At 36.7% G+C, this 2,553-nt stretch overlaps 1 non-coding gene across 1 annotated transcript; it reads left to right on the top strand.

The window, feature by feature from the left end:
- The first annotated feature begins 1,566 nt into the window (after nucleotides 1–1,566).
- LOC142851484 (U1 spliceosomal RNA) lies at nucleotides 1,567–1,725 on the top strand. Its single transcript, XR_012910802.1, has one exon. It is a non-coding gene; the product is annotated as a U1 spliceosomal RNA (small nuclear RNA).
- The last annotated feature ends 828 nt before the right edge of the window (nucleotides 1,726–2,553 follow it).

The following is a 2,553-nucleotide window of genomic DNA, read 5'->3' as shown; positions in this document are numbered from 1 at the left end:
AGTATTCTGAAGCTTCAGGCAAAGGAGGGTCCATACTTAGCATTTGTTTCCACAATAAGGACTCACGGGAAATTTGAGATGCAATGACATGGATACTGAAGAGTCTTCTTTGATTGTGCATGTGTGGATATAGATGTCATTGCAGGAAAGGCAAATTCCTGGGTGGTCCGCATTTTCCTATGTGGCAGAAGATGGAAGCCCTCAGAGGAAGGATAGAAAACTTTGTCGCCACAAACTAGCCCCGCCATGATTATTAGAAAAGAAAATGAAAAGGGTAAATGCTTCTTGGTGTGTGGATAGAAACTAGTTTAGGCCCAATCATTAGGGTATTGTATCCTATTACAAAGTGTAAGGTCACTGAGAAATTTCTCTTCTAGGAGCACAGGATATGCCTAATGTGATACTAGAAAACGACAACAGATAAGCCTACTCTCAGCCTCCATCATTGGTGTAAGCAATTACTTACATAATAAGTGACAATGGTCTACTGCTTCATGAGTGGCAGGAGCAATGGCAATCTAACTTTATAAATGTTTTAGAGATATTGATATAAAGTAATATAGAACATACCAAAGATAGAGAACCGTAAGTACAGAAAGGACATTGAAAAGCATCTTTATGCCTAAGCAAAGAGATAAGACTACAGTAATTTTATCCTATAACAATAACAAAACCTGCCGGGCGATGGTGGTGCACGCCTTTAATCCCAGTACTCAGGAGGCAGAGGCAGGCGGATCTCTGTGAGTTTGAGACCAGCCTGGTCTACAAGAGCTAGTTCTAGGACAGGCTCCAAAGCCAGAGAGAAACCCTGTCTCGAAAAACCACACACACACAAAAAAAAACAATAACAAAACCCAATTTAACTTGATTCTTTATCTGAAAAATTTACCTCATCACAATAAAATCCCAGGAATGAACAGATATGTTCATTTCTGTTCTGTATACTACTGAGTACTCCATCCTGAACATATGTCTAGAAATCACTTCAGCGTTATGAGATGCACACATGAACCAAGGCAACATGGGACCTCTGTCAAGAGATAAACCAACAACGCCAGGCACAAAGAGGACTCAGATGTTTAAACCATCAGACAGGATATTAAAAATAACTACAATTAATATTTCTAAGTCTTGATTAGAAATGGTAGATTGCATTTATGAAGCAGATGGGAAGTTTTTAGCAGAGAAGAAAAACTGTAATAAACAGTCAAAAGGAAATGCTAGTAAGAAAAACTCACACAAGGTAGTAGGACTAAGGTAATAAGACTGAATAATAGTTTTAATAGGGTCATCAGCAGACTTCTTGCAACCAAGAAAAGAACTAGTGAACTTTAAGGAAATCAGCATAAACCACTCCAGATGGACTACAAAGAGAAGTAGTTTTAAAAGTTCATAGCAAAGCACTTGATAGCTAGGAATGCTGGACAGGCCAGCAGAAACACAATCAGAATCTGACTGAGGAAGGGGAGCTATCTTGAACACACAATGGTTGAGAATTTTGTGTTTTAAAAAGAAACAAAGGAGTTCCATTTTAATGCAGCATGTTGTATTAAGAAGGGATACTGAATACTTACCTGGCAGGGGAGATCCCATGATCACCAAGGTGGTTTTCCCAGGACAAGGCTTATCCATTACACTTGGCATGTTCTGACTCCTACATTTCCCCAAATGCAGAAACTAGAGTGCATAACTTATAGTAGGGGACTGTGTTTGTGTTCTCCCCTAAACAAAAAAAAAACAAAACAAAAAAGAAAAACAGAAGAAGAGAAATTGAAATCATCAAATGTCTCAGTCACTTTCAGAATGAAGTGGGAGGGATAGTCCCAAAGAGCCATGAGAAAAAAAACATGGAGAAATGTCATTGCTTGAACTATATGGTGTTGTCTAGGGCCCAGACACTTCAACTAATGTCCTGTTACATAGTAATTCATGTCTTTGAGTTAGTGCATCTTTTTCCTGCTACTAAAAATTGAAATGTTTAACTTAGTGATTTTTAAAAATGTATTAATTACTATATATATAGTCCTATACTATGGCATGGAGATGAATCAAAATTGAATGAATCCCAGATTCTGTTCAATAGAAAATTTCACTCAATCCTTTGTTTTCGATTCGTAAATTCAACCAAACAAAGATAGGCAGTATTCAACAAAAACTAAATCCCCACTGATTACGTATAGAGATTTCCTTGCAATTTTACTTAAATAATATTGTACAAGAGCTATTTAAATAGAATATACTTTATATTTGACATTGTATGTTACCTAGAGATGATTTAAAGTATATGGGAAGGTGTGTTTAAGCTATAATCAAATGCTGTTTATTTTTGTGCACGGAATTAGGGTGACTATAGATGTTGACAGCATAAGGGAAACTAAGGGATGTATTAGTGTACTTGAGAAGGATAAAGCATAACATTTTTCTCTCTTTAAACAATTCAGGAAAAACAATAGTGTATTTCTTTTATTGGATATGCTGTGTCATATGTTGACCATTCCATCCTGCCATACATGGATGAGAAGGCTGAGAATACAGCAGAGAAATAACTTGCTT

This window comes from Microtus pennsylvanicus, chromosome 5, assembly GCF_037038515.1.
Source record: "Microtus pennsylvanicus isolate mMicPen1 chromosome 5, mMicPen1.hap1, whole genome shotgun sequence".
NCBI classification, from domain to species: domain Eukaryota; kingdom Metazoa; phylum Chordata; class Mammalia; order Rodentia; family Cricetidae; genus Microtus; species Microtus pennsylvanicus.
This window is presented reverse-complemented; position numbering and strand designations above follow the sequence as displayed.